The sequence below is a fragment of the Triturus cristatus genome, chromosome 5_2 (assembly GCF_964204655.1).
Source record: "Triturus cristatus chromosome 5_2, aTriCri1.1, whole genome shotgun sequence".
NCBI classification, from domain to species: domain Eukaryota; kingdom Metazoa; phylum Chordata; class Amphibia; order Caudata; family Salamandridae; genus Triturus; species Triturus cristatus.
The window spans coordinates 465,005,330-465,026,110 of NC_140588.1; the positions used below are offsets into that span (position 1 = coordinate 465,005,330).

At 42.4% G+C, this 20,781-nt stretch overlaps 1 protein-coding gene across 1 annotated transcript in view; it reads right to left on the reverse strand.

Annotated features, from left to right (window-relative positions):
• Positions 1-20,781, reverse strand: part of SUGCT (succinyl-CoA:glutarate-CoA transferase) — a 3,154,468-nt gene that overhangs the window by 1,539,870 nt on the left and 1,593,817 nt on the right. The gene's annotated exons all lie outside the window — the stretch shown is intronic.

The window sequence follows — 20,781 nt, forward strand, 5'->3', positions numbered from 1 at the left end:
CTGGGGTTCGGCCCCTGCCGCAGTGGTATGGGACTCCTATAAAGCCTATTTAAGGGGGATCCTGATAAGTTGTGCAGCAGCTCAGAGAACGGTTTTTCGAGAAGAAATTAAAGAGGTGGAGGAGAAGATAAGGGCAGCGGAAGAAGACCTGGTTATTAATAACCAGACAGAATCTAGACAATTCAAATTGCTGGATCTGAAACTTAAACTTGCATCTATCCTCGAAAAAAGGGTAAGGGAAAGATGGGAAGCAAGCAAATTAAGATATTTTGTGTATGGGGAAAATTGTGGGAAGCTGTTAGCCTGGCAGACTAAGAAAGATCAGATAAAGAACTCAATACAGGAAATAAAGTGTCAGAATACAGGGAGGATTCTAAGAAATAGAAAAGAGGTGGAGGGGGCCCCTTTAATAGTTACTTTAAAAATCTGTATGAAGAAAGCCTGGTGTCATCATAAGAAAAAAGGGAAAGGTGGTTGAGTCAGGGATTGGTGGATGTTTTGGAGGAGGAAAAAACCTTGACTCTGAACCTGGAATTTCAGGATGAGGAAGTGGAACGAGTTATGAAGAAGGGAAAACTGGGGAAAGCACCTGGCCCAGACTGTATACCGTTAGAACTATATAGTGTGTTAGCAGATATACTGTCCCCAGTTTTAACCAAGTTGTATAATCAGATCTTTATGGAAGGGGCACCCCAACCAGAATCGTGGGCAGACACTACAATTTGTTTAATCCTGAAACCTGGCAAGAGGAAGAATAGCTGTGATTCGTAAAGGCCAGTGTCACTTCTGAATAGCGACTATAAAATTTTGTAAAAAATCTTAGCAAATAGGCTAAATAGAGTTATGGAGGATTTGGTGCATGAAGACCAGAAGGGGTTTATGCAAGGAAGGTCATTACACGAGCTTAGATCTGGCTACAGCAAATAACGCTCCTTTAGCAGTGATTGCAATTGATGCTTCTAAGGCATTTGATCAGGTGAACTGGGAATTTTTATTAGTAGTTTTAAAAGCTGCAAAGTTGGGGGATAGGTTTTGTAGAGCAATAGCAGGATTTTCTAAGACCCCCAAAGGCAAAAATTCTAGTAAATGGCACATTAACATCAGCTTTTAATATCATGAGAGGGACGAGACAGGGATGTCCTTTGTCCCCATTATTGTTTAACCTTTATATGGAGCCATTTGCAAGGAAGCTGAGGGCAGATCAAAGGATTGTTCCATTTCAATGGGATGGATGGGAAAAGAAACTGGCACTGTCTGCTGACGATCTGATGATATACACGGCAGACTTGCAGAATACAATGGTATAGGTGGTAAGAATAGCGGAGGATTTTGGAAACGTTTTGGGGTATGAGATAAATAGGGGAAAGACGGAGATCATGATTTGGAATCTGGTTAGCAGGGATGATAGACCCACAACTGAGAAGAGATACTTTGGAATTAGAGTAACTCAGGATATAAATAAAATGGCGGAAACAAATTTTAATAGAATCAAAATAGAAGTATGTGATTTGATGGTGGGTTGGGCACATCTACCCCTCACAATATTCGAGAGAGTGAATTTAGTAAAAATGAATATTCTCCCGAAGCTCACTTTTCTATTTGATGCTTTACCTCTGCCATTTAAGGAAGTATGGCTAATGAAATTACAGGGAAAGATTGCTTCATATATATGGGCAGCTAAAGGCTTATGCATCTCATGGAAGAAACTGCGGAGGAGTAGAGAAAAGGGGGGTCTGGCTCTCCCAGATCTGCAATTATATGCAGAGGCCTTTCCACTTAAAAATGGCAGGATGCTCTTGGACAAACCTTGGGGATCAGAAATAGGAAGGCTTTCTCTGGCTTGCTAAAAGGAATAGAGGGAGGTGAATCAGGTTTCATAACAAAGTTTTCTGACTCAAAATATTCCAAAAAGGTTAAGTTAAAAATTCTTCAGCGTTTGGCGGAGACCTGGTATAAGATAAGAAGGAAACTAAAAATGCCGTATTACATTAATATGGCCTTTATTTGGGATTCACCAGGGTCGCCTGACTGGACAAAGGACAAACTGGCGAGAGCTCTAAGGAATGCTGGAATAGAGAAATGGGAAGATCTATTAGAGGGAGAGCAACTGGTTTCCTGGGAAAGCTTTCAACTCACGACAAACTATAAAGTTTCATGATTTAAATATATACAAATTCGGAGTTGGTTCCAGTCTTTGGACAGCAGGGAAGGATGTTCTAGTGACTTTGAAGAAGTTCTGATTTCGGATGGGCCAAAAAAAGAAGACATCACAGTGGTATTGGCGAATGATGGAGGAAGTCGATGGGGAGTTTACAATGCCTCAAGAACTGTAGGGAAGATGCTTCCCGGAACTAACACTGGAGAAATTATGGCAAGTATCCTTTTCTATGCTATATCAAGTGATCAAACCTGCCTATTTAAGGAGGAACCATCTTTTCTCAATCTACAGGGTATATTGGACGCCACTTAAGTTGTCAAAATTTGGAGACAGAGGAGAAGTGGCATGCCCTAAATGCGGCCAGAGGATGGCAGATGGTTTGCACATGTTCTTGAGATGTTCAAAGAATCAGGTATTCTGGGGCGAGGTGATTAAGGCACTGACTGATATTTTGAAAGATATAGCTTCAGGTAAGCCCTATACTTGTCTTCTTTGGTGTGGCCCAGGAAGTGAGCAAACAAAATAAAGATAAGCGAAAGTTAATATTGTATGCAGTGTTGTTGGCACGCAGAGAAATATGCAAGAATTGAACTAACTCGAATCCTCCCATATATACTGAATGGAGAGCATCTTTAGAATATTTTTTTAGGATGGATGCAGTTTCTTTAGGCAAGAGAAGATATGCTTTTTGTCTCCTGATGGTGGATTGGATGGAACAGAATAGATAGGGATAAGGAAGTGGATAGGGAGGGATGGTCCAATGATTAAGCCCAAACTAAACCTCAGTAACGTACAAATTATTCCCATTCCTTTATTGTCCTCCCATCATCGGTTTCTGCTTTCTCCTTGGGTGTGTAGTACGGAGAGTCGAATATAAAGGAAAATGCGATGAAGTGCAACTGGAAGGGTTTTGGATGAGGGCGGATCAGACTTTCCTGTCTCAGCACAAGGTATTGGTTTTTTCGGATAGAAGTGCTGTGGATTGTGAATCTGAGGCTAATGAGGACAAAAAAAGAAAGATAAAAAAGAGACCTCTTGTATATACTTCAGTATATACTTATATGTGTATGTACTTTGTGGGCTCTGGAGATCAGCCCTAGGACTTGGCTGCTTCCGCTTAGGGACTTTTTTTCTTTTCAACTGCCTCTATTTAACGATCTTGATAGAAAACGACCAGTAGAGGTCAGTAAAATACCAAAATTGCTTACTGCTGAGAGACTTTAAAAAAAAAAAAATTCTGGCAACTGCCTCTATTTAACTTTCTTGCACGCAGTTTGGTGCTTACTTTCCCTCCATGTTAAAGAACAGTAGATGTTTCAGCACCCAGACTAATGTGCTGCATAGCTTCATACATATAAGGTCCCAAAGGCGAGACTGATTGTATTGCAAATGCTTGTTTATTTAATGCAATGTTTGTTTTATGCTTTTCATGGCAAACATTTTCAGGTCTCAAGTCACGCAAGGGCTCTAACAGCCAAGCCAGAACCTTTGCTCGACTCGCCGTGTTAATTTTTTGGCTCGCCCAACTCTAAATCCAGTAAATAAATTGCACTTTCAGTGACTTCTTTGCAAGGAGAAAAAAATCTATTTCAAACGGACCTCAATTTTGCTTGTCTAGTCATCATACTCACCTTTGTCGCCCCACTTTGACTTTTGGATAACTATGACCATAAGAGCAGCCAGGTGGATCAGCCAACTTCAGTTTCAAATCAAAATAAAAACAATGATTATTGTTGATAGGGTGTCACTCAGAACAAGAAACAGCCGAGCCTGGACAGGTTACCAGAGATTGTACAATGGCAGGTGAAGTTATGTTCTGGCATTTCTTGCACGACGCTACTGTGTTGGTTTATCAGTCAAAATTGTTTTTTTTTTACCTTGTTATTCTGTGTAAATGCTTTTGCACTGATGAGTGGGTGCAACTTTTGTTAGAAAATTGAATTGGATTGCGCAAACCAAAGTATTCTGTTCCCAGATTCGTTCACATGGTGATGACACAGGGCCAAATTACTAGTGGCCTGGTAATCAGGCTGCACTTCCTGCAGCCCTGAGTCTCCAATACTGCTGGAATCAGGTATTCATATTATATCTATTTGTAAAGTGCTGGCATTACCTAAAAAAGGCATCCTGATGCTGGTTATCCTAGAGAATGAGGATAGGATGGAAGGCGGGCAAAAATGAAATATTGTAAAGCCAGATTGTCATGGCTTTCCTAAATCCATAAAGATCACTAATAGCTTCAAGGGTATGAGGCAGGTGATTCCACTGGACAATATCCCGTACTGAAAAGGCACGGCCTCCTGCTGCTGCCTTCTTGAAATCTGGTACCCTAAGGAGGCTAGCAGGGGCAGAGCGCAAGGATCTTCGAAGGGGTTTACCATAGCAGTTTATCCTGAAGAGAATGTGGTCCAATGAGATTGAAGGGTCTCCGAATGATGCAGAGAGATTTCAATTGGATTCGCTCTGGCCAGGGAGATAATGTTGAAGATCTTGAGCAGTTATTGTTAAGGAACTGCGCAGAGGGAGCAAGCCAGCTATGCCATGGCTGCCTGAATATGGATAAGTCGTTTTATTAGAAATGCGGGTGCCCCCCAAAACAGAGCATTACAATAATCGAGTCTGCTTAAAATTCCAATCTGTACAATTAATGAACGTAAGTGGCTAAGAAGCAAAGAAAGAATATTATAGGCTGTCGGCATTAGGGCAAAACAGGAGAATGAAAGTTTGTTGATGTGACTCGCGAGTGAACAATCACAAGACACACATATTCCTGAATTATGGACTGTATTTGCCACCACTGCGGCAGAGTTGGCCCCGAAAGGCCAGATATTCTCCGGTAAAGGGTGCTTCGGTTTCGCTGAGTAGCAGCACATAACCTCCATTTTGTCGCCATTGAATTACGTAAATTGGCACAAAGACAGCTCGAGATATCACGCATGCAGCTGCGAAATGACACCATTGTTGTTTGGGAGCTATGGTCAGATGTTATAACCAATTGCTTGTCATCTGCATAGTTGACAAACTTGAATCCATGTAATCTAATCAACAGGGCCAATGGCATGAGATAGACTAAACAGTCGGGATCAGGGAGGAACCCAGAAGGACTCCATGACCGTCTGCTTTGAAGGCAGAACCATAGGGGAATAGGTGTACTGACTGCTTTCTTTAAAATAACATTTACACCACTTCAAGGCCCTACCTCTGAACCCCACTTCGGCTAGCCCAAATACTAGGCATACATGTCTGACTGTGTCAAAGGCAGCAGGAAGGTCAAGAGGCACTAAGACTATCTGATGGCCCTGTCCACTGCCATCCAAGTGGGGGCTGAATGTGCATTTGTGTGAAGCGGAAGAGACTCTGTGATGTCATTGATTAAATTTTTTTTGTAAACCGCCAGATTCTGGCCTTTCAATTGACTTTTACAAAGAACTCTGCTTCAGTACTTCTGATAATTTTTTGTAATTTTTCAAGGCAACTTTGAATTCCAGATTTCTTCCTTACAGTAGTTAGTACACCATCAGTAATTCCAATGTGCTGGAATTACCCCAGATTATGAGAGAATGGGGAATAACATATGCTAGTCAATGATTCTGCACCAATTCCGACACATAAATCCGTAATTCCAGTCTTTTTGTAGAAGACAGAATTCTCCAGGTATGACCAAGGACCTTATTACATATAGGGCGCATTTTTTCTATTTGCGCCATGGCGCACTTTTAAATAGGTGCGCCGTGTTCAAACAGGGAAAGTGCGCCCTTTTAGCGAGAAAGCACAGCCCTCAGGGCAGCTTAGTTCTTGTGCTACCCTGGGGGCTGTGCATTCAATTAAAACATGGAGTTTCTGCTTCAAAGCCACTCTGTGTTTCACTGTGCAGATCTGCACTTTGAGAAGGGATTAAAGATCTTTTTTTAGGCAAGTGTAGTGTGTGACTGCACCCACCTGCAAGGTGATGTCTGGAGGTCCATGGGACCCACTTTCTCCCTACAGGGGGCTGCCATCAGGGGTGCACTGACAGTGAGCAACCTTTCTGTGGTGCACTTTCAGTGCACCTCCTGACAGCTTCTATGCCTTTGCACCCGCATTCATAATACAGCGTGGGTGCAGCAGCAAAGAGATGGGCTCATTTGCATGGGGCCATGTCCCCATGCAAAGGAGGGAATGCCCTCTTGAGATAGCACAGGCACATGTGCAGCAGTGCTACATGTGCACTAGTGCTACATGTGCACTAGTGCTATCAGTATTGCTAAATGTGCTGCACAAGCACCTGAGGACCCTTCTGTAAAATCAACGTCCCCTGGGACACACAAAGCAGGCGTGCATGCCTGTTGCACCCCTGGGGCACTTTCTGTAATACAGCGTCTGGTTGGTGTGTCCTCCAAAAAAATTCATGCTCAGTGCTTCCAGATATTCCAGGTACAATTGTGATTTCATATCCAGCTGGTACCTCCCTAGTATCTGTTGGATTTGGCCATCTTGTATGTCCACATCGTTGCAGACTTTCAGAGTATGTATACAGAAGACATGGGTAGCTGAAAATACTCTTTTACACGCAAATTGTATTTTAAAAGTAAAATCCTTGTACTATTAGATAAATCTTTTAAGACAGGTATTGAAATATTTGATCAACAGCTCGATGCTTTCACAAAAAAGGTAAAGGTAAAAACTCAGCCGAAAATTACAGGAAGGATATTCAAAAAGTGGGAGCGTGTCGCGTTGGCTCATGCGCTGACTGGTAAAGGGCCCGATAGACAGTTGTGGTGAATCACTTTATAAGAAGTTAATAAAACACGTTTCATTTGCACAGTCATTTTTCACCTCCAAACTAGCGTTTGTTGTTGCTACATCGATCACGATCATGTGCTCATTTGTCTTTCAAGAACAAGCTATTTGTATAACACTACTGCACAGTCATTTGGCAAGGGACATCTGCAGAATGCGGATTATAGCGTTGACTTTACAATACCGTGATCTTTCAATTAACTCCTTCTATGCCTTTGTGCATGTCATCCTTGCAGTTAAATTAGTCCCATTTTGGGTGGTGTGATATTGGACTCAAAGCACTATTGTTCTGCTTGACCACCTGTGTGCATAACTAATGCATTTGAAAGAAAAGCAAGGCATAAACAATATATGCAGTCAGTGGAACTTTATTCGGATCATTAACAATCCATAAAAGTACAAAAGAAAAGCAAAACAATTATAAAATCATACAATTAGACATTAAAGTACGGTTTTGCACATAAGGAATAGTCCATATAAACATTAACACATTGTTAACCGAGCACAAACCACAGTTTTTAAGAAAGAGCTCACACGAAAGACAAGTTCATCGTCATCCAGGGACAAAATCATTGAAAATGCAAGTTCCAGGCTAAGTGGTTTTAATTTTTTAAAATACGGCGTTAAAAACCATTTAATATACTTCATGTAAAATTTACAAAAGAATAAAAAATGTAAAATTGTTTGCCTACTCTGAGAGTCACAAGGGCATGGCTCAACACATCGATCATTAAAATTCCATAAAGGAAAACTAAGTGCATATTTAATAGTGCCTGCCCTAAGGCGAAATATAAGGCCGCGCTCCCAATGGCTCAACCGAAGGGTTAAATAACTGGGTGTCGGATAAATTGTAAGATTACGGGCTAGATATCCACAGACACTAGGTTTCAAAGATTCCCTTACTACCCTTTCGGCATCAAATGACATATAAAGTGCTTTTTTAAGTTCACATTTAGTGGGGAGCGTAGTAGTAGTTAGAAAAGTATCTTCAAGGTTCGCGCTGCGAAATACACTAAGCACCCCTGATAACCAGGGGATAGCCGTGCCCTTGTCGCAGCGTAAACAATCCTCGATGATGTCCCTGGTCAAAATGGCGGCGGGATTTTTCCAAATCGCCAGCCAAAAAAGGGCTGGACGAGCACGAATAAAATCCCCTATAAAATGCAACCCCAATTCCCTATGACATATAAAGTGTGGGAAAGTGATGGGAACACAGAGGAGTTTCCTACATAATCTATGTTCCTCTGCAGTTATGTCGGAACAACTGGCAGTACCCCAAACCTCAGCACCATATGTAGCAACCGGGACGCATTGAGTTTTGTATATTTTTAGGATAGCAGGCAATGCCCCGGTCAGTTTTGGACGGGGGAGGCTCAGGATAGAGTTAATGGACTTTGAGAACTTACTCCTGGCGTGGGCAATATGCCCACTCCAGGAGTTGTTCGCAGCAAAGACCACACCCAAATACGGGAAACTGCTAGTTATATGCACATTTTCAGACAATCATATGATATTTAGTACCATTGATACGGTGAGAAAAGGCAGTATGACACATTGAAGACTTTGCCTCTTGTGAGTCATGGTCCCACCCCACAAAGCTTACATATTCCGATTATTATGCATCACAATGTGTCAGGCTACCCATCCCTGAACCCTGAAAACCCTTTACTTCTTGTTACCCATAGCCATCCCTGAACCCTTAAACCCCTTAGTACGCCTTACCCAACCCCGAACCTTAAAAACCCATTACTACTATTTACACCTACCCATGCCGGAACTCAAAAAATCTCTTATGACTCCTTATCCAACCCAGGCCTGAACTCTCAAAACCATTTACAACCCTTTAGCCTTACCCATCACTGAACTCTAAAAACCCTTACTACCACTTAACCCTACCCATCCAAGAACTCAGAGGACGCCTTACTAAACCTTAACCCTTTCTTTGTTGAAACCTAAAAGCACCTTACTACCCCTTACCCCTACCCATCCCTGAACCCTAAAATCCCCTTTCTGTCCCCTACCTCTTCCCATCCCCGAATCCTAAAAACCCCTTACTGTCTCTCACCCTCTATTCAGGGTTGATCTGCCCTAGAGGGCAATCAGGCAGTGGCAGAAGGGCTCGTTCGACAAGACAATCTGTGAGCCGTTTTTTTGACTGTTTGTAGCCTGCCATACATATTGTTGTAATCAATGATGTTGTTTCAGATGCTGCAGTGATGTTATCAATGATGTCATAGAACATGTCATGAGTGATGTAATATGAAGTAATTAGCAGTGCATGGCGAGGACGTAAGTAATAGTTTCTTTAGGGCACAAGTTACAGTTAATTGAGATAACTATAACAGGTGAATTTCAGTGGTTTTGTCAGTTTAAAACAGTGTGTTTTAACTGACATTTCCACCTAACTATAATGTCCCTTTAACCTTTTTTTTCTTCTTTTTTTAATATAGCCTTATAGCTCGCCGTAGCGGGCTCTACCATCTATTAAAGGCCTGCTGTATCGTTAAAGGCCCGAGCCGAAGGCGAGGGACTTTAACAAGGCAGCGGGACTTTAAATGCCGATATAGCCCAGCTACGAAGGGCTATAAGGCTATTAGAACATTCTGCCACTAGAGGGCAGAATGTTCTAACAAATAAAAGAAAAGCTTCAGGGAGCGCGAGGGGATTGAAATCCCCTCAGGCTCCCTGAAGCCTTTGTTCACAGCCAGAGCTGTGAAAAAAAGAAACATTGGAATGTTGGAGCTCTGGGGTTATACCAGCCAAAATAAGCCCAGAGCAACTCCATTGTTTTCAATGGAGCTCCCAACATTCCAATGTTCTAATTATTTTTATTGAAGTTTTTGTTCAGGCATATATATAACAGAAATGCATTCACGTGTACATACTACATAGCATGAGTTCGAATTACATCATCATTATAAATTGGGATGTCAATACTGAAAAGAGTCAGGTTGATTGTTCCATAGTGTTTTGTACTATTGGAAGCAAAACAGATACATCTTAATATTACATTATCACAATTCACACGTTATTGACCGAGATTTGACAGTGTTGGTTGTGGGCTAACTAAACATGTATATTATAAACCCAATGAATTGGGAAGGGAAGGTGTTGTATTTTACTTCTCTACTCTTCAGTGTATTCCTTTTTGGTCTCTTCCTTCCCCCCTTCATTTTGTTGTTGTACATTCCATAGAACCTTGCGAAGGTTCTATGGTGCACTCCCAGAGCCAACTGTAGAGCTAACTGTTTTTATTCTTGTGGGTTACGACCGAAGGATGACCTTTAAGTGTCTATATTCGTGAGTTCAGGGTAGGCCGACCCCACATGTTTGAAGGACATGTCAAAAAGTGGCAAGTTGGAAGGCGGCTATTGCAGCGATCTGGATGGGGAGTTAACTGGGACTGGACTAGAGGCATCCAGTACTGTACGTTGTCCCCTGAGCCAAGTATTGAAAGGTTCCCATATATCCCTAGGGCAAGATGCTGCCGGCATTAAGTGCCAGAATAATGCCAGCTGCTCTTGACAGTAAGCGATATATCACACCCACACAGGGACTCTAGGTGCGCCCCACCAAATAGCTAGTCTGTGCTTTGCGAGCAGCAACATCATGGCCACCAAGTGATGTTTCTCGGGTGGGATTTCCCCCACATAACCCATCAGTGCCACCATCGGGGTAGGATTCAGCGACACATCAGTGACAGCTTGAATAGTATCATGCACCTCTTTACAATATAAAGCAATGGGTTGGCAGCTCCAATGTAGGAAAGCAGCTGCCGCCCGCTGACACTTCCAGCAGCACAAGTCAGGACGGAGCCCCAGTTTGTGTAACTGCAGGGGGGTGCGATACATTTTATGTATGAATTTAAAATGGACCACCCTCAACTTATAATTCGGGGATAAATATCTCAACTGGGAGCAACAGAACAGCCATTGTTCTGCTCTGAGCAGGACGTCCAAGTCGATTCTCCACTGTGTTAGTGCATTGGGGGCAACCCAAGGGGTGGTTGTTTGTGTGAGGCTGTACAATCTGGTAATTAATCTACGAGGTGAAGGCGTGGTTAATAAATGTTCTAGAGGCTTCATTATATCTGGGGGGCTGGAAAAGTTTGGTGCATTGACTTACAAGTGGCTCGGAGTTGGAAATAGAGGAATTAGTTTAGGAGTGATGTTTGAGTGTCACCCTGTTGTTGTGGCTGCTCTAAAAAGGTGTCTCACGGGTACAGGTCTCCTAATGTGGAAATACCCATGCCGCGTGCCCGTGCTATGAAACCCTTATCATTAAGGAAGGGAAAACGAGGGTGGTGTGCAACTGGAGTGGAGGGCGCGTAAAGCAGTGATGTCCCAACCTTTTTCCTCAAACCTTCCCAGGCCCATCTGAGGATCTCAACTGTATTAATTTCATTTGCTGTTCTGTAGTATGGTTTATAAACAGCTACGTGTAAAGGGGAGGGATCAACTATTTCTGTTTCTATAGCCACGTGTGGTTGGAATGGGATGGGGTGTATCCAAAATTGAAGAAATTGAGCCTGCACACACTGTGCGTAAAGTTCGAAGTCGGGTGCACCCAGGCCACCCCCAGAGAGAGGGCGCGTTAGTAGTACCCAGCTCACGCGGGGTGTTTACCGGCCCAAACTAAGGCGATCACTGTAGCTAGCAGGGAGTTAAAAAAGGCCTTGGTTAATGGTATGGGTATATTAACGAACCAGTATAAAAATGTAGGAATCTTGGTGATAGCGATACGGCCAGCTAGTGACAGAGGTAGGGCAGCCAAAAATGTTGCCTTGTAGTCCAACCGGTCTAGTAGTTTGCCTAGGATCTTAACGTCTACATTAATCAGTGACAGAGGTCTGTATGAATCACATAGGTTAGACGCCTTGTCTGGGTTCAAAAGGGCAATGATCGCTGCCTCACGCATAGTTGGTGGAAGGATTCCTAACTCTAGCAACTCCTGGTACACATCAAGCAGCCTAGGCGCCAGCTCCTCAGCATAAGTCTTATAGAATGTGGTAGTCAGGCCGTCTAACCCCGGCACTTTCTCACCAGGTAAACTTCTGATAACTTGTGTAATATCTTCTAACGAGAATGACTTGTCCAAATATTTCCTATGAGAGTCGCTTAATCAGAGCAGCTCAATCGACTCCAGGTAGTGTCCGAGGTCTGGGTGGGTGTAGTCTGCGTTGCCCTATATCAGGAGGAGTAATATTTAGTGAGATATTTATGTGTATCCTATTGGCCTCTGATGGGGGAATCATCGTCATCTAATAATTCGGCTATGAAGGCAGGAGAAGTGCGCTGTCTAAGTGCATTGGCTAGAGTTTTACCCGGCCTATCTCCTTCCCCATAACTGCGCGCTCTTAAATGTTTGCGAGTCCCTGACTCGCAAAATAGCATTTGCGACTCTCGCTATTAGGAAGGGGCGTCCCTTCCTAATAGCGAGTCAACATGCTATGTATTAGTGTTTTGCGACTGCATCTGCGGCAGCAAAACACTCGCAGTTTACCACCTACTTCAAGGACCCCTTCCCCATTGTCAGTATGTTGGAAAATATGTTTTAAGATCAGGCTGTGGTCCCAGAGATCACTGCCTACCCTTAAAAAATTCAGTTTTATTTATCTTTTTTAAATGCATCCCGTTTTCCTTTAAGGACAACGGGCTGCATTTAAAATAAAAAGCTGCTCTATTAAAAAGCAGTACCAGACATGGTGGTCTGCTCAGCCCAGCAGGCCACCATCCCTGGGAGGGCTCTCATTCCCAATGGGCTCGAGAATTGCGAGAGGCTGATTAATATTAATGAGCCTCGCAATTTGCGACCCCATTGGGAATTTCAAACAACGTGAAATACAATGTTGTACATCAGAAATTGCGCCTCGCTAATTGCGACCCGCAAAAGAGTCGCAATTTGCGATGCGTTATTTTCTTGGTTGTACATCTGGCCCTTAAACTCTTCTCTGAATGCGGTATCCTGGAGAGCATGGGGGGCAGACACCAACTAAATGCGTGGGGTAATGTTTGTGGGATCTTCCATCGTAGCAGCACCGGGGCGTGATCAGATAGTGTGCGTGCGAGGTGTATTGTGACTATGGTCCAAGATGCAACATCACTTGTGACTAACCAATAGTCTATACTTGACCATGCATTATGGGATAACGTGATACAAGTTTCCTCTTTCGTGGTTGGGTTTTTGCTACGCCAGATATCTGTAAGACCGTGCTCAAGAATAATAGTATTGAGATGTAGGGTGGCATTAAAGTGTGGGTTGCGGGAAGCACCGACTCTGTCCCAGTTATTGTTGAGAGTGGCATTAAAGTCCCTCCCCCAAATGATCGTGTCCCCTCCGAGTGCTGCAATCTTAGCCCATACAGTGAGAAAAAATTGTGGATCATCCAGGTTTGGTCCATAGATTGACACTAAGGTAACTTGAGTTGTCATGAGGGTACCAGTTAGAATGATGTATCTTCCCTCAGAGTCTACCTGTACATGTGTGGTCGACCAACCAAACCTCATCTGAGCAATAATGAGACACCCCTAGCGTAATTAGAGTAGGGGGCCGAGTGTATTTCCCCCAATATCTATTCTTTAGTTTGGGGTTAGAATCGCAATTCAAGTGATTTTCTTGGAGGAAACATACGTCAATGCGATGTCTACTTAAGTGTGTATCAATCTTAAAATTATTAAGCACGCGTACGTTCCAAGTGAGGAATTTGATCTCAGTCATCACTCACTGGATAAGGTGTATGTTTATGGTCCACGACCGAAATAAAGATTATTTTGATTGATTAATTGATTGTATGTTAAATGTACCTGTAAGCTGAGTGCATAGTAGAACATCCTGAAAATCAAAAATATACTGTTGTTATGCATTTCACATTGAGGATAAAAATAGAAGCTAGAACTATCATTAAGAGAAGTCAAAGAACATTTCACTTCGCACACACGCTGTGCCTGTGTATACTATGTTCCCTCCAACCCACCCCTCACCCACATCAACCTCCCAATCAGGTTGCGAACCATATCCTCCCTCCCACCCTTGAAGAAGCCATTGAACAAAACTAAAGCACATGAGAGATCTCTAGTAGGGTCTTGGGACGTCAGCTGTAACCTGCCACGTGGCAGGGTGACCAGGCGTTGTATAGTGATACTCAATACGCCAAAGGAGAAGGTTGCTCCATCATAAAAACAAAAGAGTGTAGACTGCTTTAGGGATACACTTAAATAGCAAGTGTCCTCTTAGTGATTAGGGCGATTACAGCTAAATGTGGTCAATGCAATATAGAGCTACTTTCCGGCAAATCAATCATTGTCGCTCAAGTTCTGTTCCGGGGTCGCATGATGTGAGGAAAGCGAAGGTGGTTTCCTTGCATTAATGTGATTAGCATACTTAAAGGCTGATTTAGCGTCCGTAAAGAATTTCGATTTTCCGTCGAATGTGAATTTAAGTTTAGCTGGATATAGCATAGCATATGAAATGGAGGCTGCTTGTAGGATGCGTTTCGCTGGCATGAACTCCCTACGTGCTGCTTGGACAGTGGGTGTATAGTCAGTGAAAAAAGAGAGGGAGTTTCCCTGGTGAGTTATGGGGCCTTTGTCTCTTGCTGCTCTAAGGATGGCATCTCTGTCCCTATAGTTCAGAAGGCGGGCGATTATTGGGAGCGGCGTGGCTCCCGGCGGAGGCCTAGGGCCCAAGGTGCGATGCGCCCTTTCAACGAACAGAACCTGTGAGAGTACCGGCCCAAATAAATCATGCAGCAGGTCTTTAATGTATGGTTCCATTTTTGGGATGGCCGTCGATTCCGGTAATGCGCAGGTTGTTGCGCCGAGAGCGCGCCTCCAAATCCACATTCTTAGCTTTGATCACAGCCAATACTTTTCCATGTTTAGGGTATGCGTTCCCGGAAGAGACTTACTTGACATGGGAGAGATGGAGGAGAGACATGGCGAGATTAGGTAGGTGATTTTCTTTTTTTTTAATCAAACCCCCCGCCACCCTGTACCTTACCGGCCACCACTGTACGTATGGTGATAAAATATTACTTCACGTTAAACCAAACTCAGAAATTCACTGCAAAAAACAAAGGTTAAAGTGATGTTATCATTAGCTATCGTATTAGCATCTTACCTTAGTTTAAAAAAAGCCTTAGAAAGCCTTAGAAATTCACAGACAAAAATAAAGGTTAAAAGGATGTTATAGTTAGGTGAAAATGTCAGTCAAAACATACCATTCTAGACTAACAAAACCACTGAAATTCACTATAGTTATCTCAAGTAACTATAACTCGTGCCCTAAAGTAACTATAACTCGTGCTCTCTCCATACAGTGCTTATGACCTCACATATTACATCACTCATGACATTTTCGATGACATCATTGATAACATCACTGCAAAATCTGAAATGACATTATTGATGACGACACAGTGCATGGCAGGTGTGCAAGTTATAGTTACTTACTATAGTTAATGGGGGCGCAGCCCATATGTAATTTAGGAGAAGGGAGGGTCTTGGCCCCCTTCCCAAGCCTCTGAGAGGCTCCAGAGACTGCATCCTCCAGGGCTGATATTTTAATGAAGGAGAGAGAGGCCTTGCGGCTCCCGTTTGGGGCCTTAGATGCCCTGTGGACCCATCCCCTGGGGCCTTGCTTTTGGTAGAAAAGGGAGGGGAGCCACGTGGCCCCGGAGACCCCTTTTCTCGGAGCCAGCTCATAGACTGTGTCCCAGGAGGACACCCCCAAACACGGAAGTTGGCCTCCCGCACCAGCACAGGCATGGAAACATATGCTTGCTCACGTTTGGCAGGAGCATTTTTAAATCTCCCACCAGGCAGGAGCAAACATGCCTTCCTTGCCTGCAGCAGCGCGGGCAAGGAAGGCATGTCTGCTCCCAGCTGGTGGGAGATTTAAAAATGCTCTAGCCAGTTGGAAGCAGACTTTTTCCCATCCGGAGGGAGCATGCAAAGACAGCTGCTCTCTTAGGGCGGGAGCAATTCTGGTTCCTGCAACATGCAGGGAGCTGGCTGGGGCTCCTCCTGACCCCAACTAGTGGTTTGTAGGTGCCCCAGGTGGGCCCTAGAGCACCCACCTTTTGCCCTGGGGAATCGGGTCCCCAGGCCCCAAAGAGGCAGGGGGAGGGGGGCTGTGCCCTGCCTCTTTTATAAAAAACATAGGCCTGGGGTGGGGTTACCGGGGCACAAGGAGGCACAGGAAGGGGTGGCGCATCCCCTCCCCTTTTATTAAAACATAGGCTCTAGAGGTGCGGTTCCCTTGGCCCAAAGAGTCTCGGGGAGGGGGGCGTGCTTTCCCCTCCTCTTTGAAATTGGACCTACGAAATGGGATCCCTGGGGCCTAAGGAGGAACGGGGAGAGGGGGTGCATATTGAGGCTCGGGGTATAGCATAGCCCCCACCCCATTTTAATGACATGCAACCCCAGAAGACGGGGTCCCAGAACCTAATGAGGCTAGGAGAGGGGGAGTGCGTGGCCCCGCCCTTTTTTAATGACATGCATCCCAGGAGATGGGGTCCCCAGGGACTAATAAGGTTTAAGGGGGATGTGTCCTCCCTCCTCTTATATTTAAGTAATGGTCTCCGGGTTGTGGTCCCCAGGGCCACTATTGGGTCAGGGGAGGTGGTCAAGTGACTCCCTCCCCTTAAATTCCCCGGTAGTTGCGGTGTCTTGGGTCCTTTGTTATTCAAGGAGTGGAAGCATGCGCCCCCCATCACCTTTACAAATATAATTTGGCCCCAGGGATGGGTGCCCCGGAGCTCTGAGTGGCTCAGTGAGGGTGCCACACACCTTTTCTCTGAATGGCATCGGTAGGGGGGCTGAGCTAACTGGTTCGACGCAGGGCCTGCAGCCAATTCCCTGCAGGCTGTATGCGGCAGGGTTTTAACTTACATATGGTAAGAAAATATAACTTTGCATTAAAAAAATGTAAAAATTCACTAAAAAAAGAAAGGTTAAAGCAACATTATTGTGCCCTAAGATAACTATAGATCACGCTCTTGCCATGCACTGTTAATTACCCTGCATATAACATCACTCATGACATCTTCTACACATCATTGATAAATCACTGCAACATTTCAATGAAATCATGGCGGGGGCACAAGCTATAGTTATTTGAAATAACCACAACTGGTGAATTTCAGTGGTTTTGTACTCTAAAACATTATGTTGTCTTTGAAATTGTCAACTAACTATAAATTTACTTTAACTTTTGTTTCTTTGTTTTTTTCATGTGTGTGTGTGTATATATATGTGTGTGTATGCATATATATATATATCAATATATATATACTCTCATTGAAAATATTTGCACACACAAATATAAATATATTTTATATCTATTTGTGTGTATGTATTTATAAATATATTTATATCCAGATATATATATCTATATATGTGTATATATATATATATTCTTCCTCGTATTGCTCCTTCTGTCCCTCCACGCCCAAGGCAAGCAGGTCGTCCAGTGACGGCGGAGCACGCCGACTTTTAATTTTTTACAACTGAATAATTGTGACGACCACCACGGGGCTAATCTTTCACCAGATCTGTTTTAATTTCGGTAACGCGTTTCGCCTGACACAGCAGGCTTGCTCACACATTAGGTAGTGGGATTTAGTCACGTATATACCATATGGGAATTCAGGAAGTACCAACAGAAAAGGGACTGCAATCCTAGTATCAGCAGGCACAAAATTGGCGGCCATTTTAAGCTAGTCAAGTACATGTCCAGTACTCTGCTACATGATTGTATTTCTAAGAAAAATCATATTTTATCAACACAGTGTATGTCTCTAAATATTATACTTGGTTTTCTATTAGCATAGTGCTTTTCCAGACAGGAAATAACAACAGAGAAAAGGGACTACAATCCTCGTATCAGTGGTCACTAAATTGGCGGCCATTTTAAGCTAGTCAATTGCATGTTCAGTACTTTGTTACATGATTGTATTATTTACAGAATTCATATTTCTAACAACAAAGTGCATCTAGTTGTTCCTGAATAATTCATATAATTGTTGGTAATCCATCCTGTATATCATTGAATACTATTATTGGTATTCTATCAGCATAGTGCTTTTCCCAACAAATGACCAATATAATATATGAGAATTAAAAAAATATACAATTATTCATCAGTTATTCTCCACTGCATTTGACATAGTGTCTTTTTGAAACAAATTATGAATCTTGTTCATTAGTTATCCCATTAATTCTGGACGTGACATATTTAATATCCACCAAAAATTAATTAATTACGATCAACACCCTATAAAAACTGTATAAAGAAACATAATCTTTATATGTGCCACCTCATTCCCTTATCATATTCACATATACAGAATAGAACTTTAGAAATATTATTAGCAATATGTAGATTCTCTTATCTGCACTGTGATTGACTTTCGTTTGATGCTATGGAAGAAAAGGGTAGGGGGGAGAAAAACTCGATTCCCTTCTGGAGTCGGCCCCTTCCTTTCCTCCTAGAAATTAAGACAAAAATAAAAAACCATTAGATTTTACTAGCAGTGATAAAATTATTCCCAATTAACTCTTCCACACAAATAATCATGTTACAATTGATTTTACACAATATATACAACCAGATAGTTTTACTTGCAATTCTCTACAATTCTCATTACTCTCTTAAGTGAACATTCAGTTCCTCATCTTGATTTAATCCTCTCGGGTGTTTGCTTTGCAAATTCACAATATGCCATGATTCCCTCTGTCTCAACTGCAGTTCCCTGTTCCCACCCATTCTGTTTGTTTCTATTTGTTCTATTGCAAAAAATGATAGTAGGGAGTTATTGGACAGGTGATATTTTTCAAAGTGTCTTGCCACTGGATAGTGTGAGTCTTTATTATTTATTGCTCGCATGTGTTCCAATACTCTCTTTTTAACTGCCAGAGTAGTGCTCCCCACATATCTCAAATGACAAGGACATTCAAGAATATAAATAACATATGTACTTCCACATGTTAAAAATTGCTCAATATTCTTGACTGTTACAGGGGTATCATATTTTTTCCGCATGTGGCTGTGGCGACACGCCTTACAATGACCACATGGAAAAAACCCTTTCAAGTTAAGACGTGTGTTGATTTGGGTTTTAGAGATATCTCCTTTCATCAAAATATCCTTAAGATTTCTACTTTTCCTGTATGTTATAAGTGGGCGTGCAGGTAAGTCATTCATAAGAGTAGATTCGCTTTTCAGTGTGTTCCAATTTTTGTTCAAGATTTTAACAATATTGCTCGATTCTGCATTGAACGTCAAAATAACTCTGGGTTGATTTTCCCCTTCTTTTTCTTCATTAGTTTTTTCTAGAAGGGTTTCATCCCTGGAAATCTTTTTTACTTTTTCTTTCGCTCTTTCCAGTACCCATTGAGGATAACCTCTTTCCTTAAATCTTTCCAACATGTTTTTTTGCTCAATACAGAAATCTTCCATAGTGCTGCAGTTTCTCCTTGCTCTGAGCAGCTCCCCAAATGGTATGCTCCATTTCAGGGTTTCAGGGTGACTGCTCAGAGCATGGAGAAGACTGTTCCCAGCCGTATCTTTTCTATGTAGTTTGGTACAAATTTTGTTTTGACGGATCTCTACTACTGCGTCAAGAAATTCAATAGCTACCGTACTGATGTTATATGTTAGTCTTAAGTTATAGTTGTTAATATTCAAGTTCTCAATAAATATGGTAGCTGATTGTTCGTCTCCTTTCCATATAATAAAAAGGTCGTCAATGTACCTTAGCCATTTGACTATCTTTTTGTCTGTTCCCATGTGGTCCATGTTTCTTTGTACTTCCTCCTCCCATACCCCAAGGAACAGATTGGCAAAACTTGGGGCAAAACAAGTCCCCATTGCTGTGCCTAGGACTTGTTTGAACATTTGACCATCGAATATGACAATATTGTTCGATAAACAAAATGTTATCATTTCCAAAAGTATCATAGTATGATCCCTAAAACATATTTTTCTCTTTTTTAGGTAATGGTAGCAGCACTGTAAACCTAGTTCGTGGTCTATTATTGAGTACAAAGAGTTTACATCCATTGTGATCAGTTGGTAGTCATCTTCCCAAACAATGTCTTTTACTTTCCCTAAGTAATCCTTAGTATCTTTAGTATAGGAGGGAAGAGTTAAAACATATTCTCGTAGAAAATGGTCCACATATTTCGATATGTGTTCTGATACACACCCAATTGAAGATACTATAGGTCTACCTGGAGGTACCGTGGCATTTTTGTGGATCTTGGGCAGTAGATAAAAACTGGGCAATTTGGGATAATCTTTTTTCAGATAACAAAATTCCTCCCATTGTAAAAGGCCTTGATCTTTCCATGTCGACAACATTGCCCAGATTTTGAGTATACTCTCATTATACTCTTCCATATTGCTTTCCACATAGTATCTAGTGTCCTTAAGTTGTTTAAGGGCTTCTTTAACATACATACTGCGATCCCACAGAACGATATTTCCTCCCTTGTCTGCAGGGCGGATCACTAAGTTATCATCCTCTGCTAATGATTTAACTAATTCACATTGTTTTTTTGAGAAATTTCTTCCAGGTTATTTGTATGAAGGTTTATTGATCTTCATTTGAAAATTAATAAGATCTTTCATTACTGTCTCGTGGAAAGCATCTATGTTGTCATGAGATGTTGTGGGATAGAATATAGACTTGGGTTTAAATCCAGTTCTTGCTGGACAGTCTGTAATAATTTCTTCTGTTGCTGCACTGGTCAGATAATCATCTGGATCATCATACAGGTCCACCAGAGTTGTTAGTATATTGAGGTCACCTATATTAGTGTATGGTGTCTCATCTCTCCCTA